The sequence below is a fragment of the Penaeus monodon genome, chromosome 33 (genome assembly GCF_015228065.2).
Source record: "Penaeus monodon isolate SGIC_2016 chromosome 33, NSTDA_Pmon_1, whole genome shotgun sequence".
Classification (NCBI taxonomy): Eukaryota; Metazoa; Arthropoda; class Malacostraca; order Decapoda; family Penaeidae; genus Penaeus; species Penaeus monodon.
In genome coordinates this window covers 6003375-6003607 of record NC_051418.1, presented here as the reverse complement: position 1 = coordinate 6003607, position 233 = coordinate 6003375, and the positions used below count along the sequence as shown (strand labels likewise).

The 233-nt window shown below is 34.3% G+C and overlaps 1 protein-coding gene across 1 annotated transcript in view; it reads right to left on the bottom strand.

Moving 5' to 3' along the window:
• The window catches only part of LOC119593964 (very-long-chain 3-oxoacyl-CoA reductase-B-like), an 8885-nt gene that overhangs the window by 4338 nt on the left and 4314 nt on the right, over window positions 1-233 (bottom strand). The gene's annotated exons all lie outside the window — the stretch shown is intronic.

Here is a 233-nt window from a genome sequence, read left to right as displayed (position 1 = left end):
GAGAGGTAAAGAGCACAAAAGCATAGATAAACAGGACCTGACACCAAACACAGAATATGCCGATGTTTCTAGATTATACAGAACCAGCTTTTCTAGATTACCAGGATGAAATAAATATGAAGAATGATCCAAAACTTATAGTAATGGAATGATAGAGAATGATATATCCAATGTAATGTCACACTCTTTAGGCAAAGGAAGTTAAGACTTTACAACAGACTGAATGACCTAAA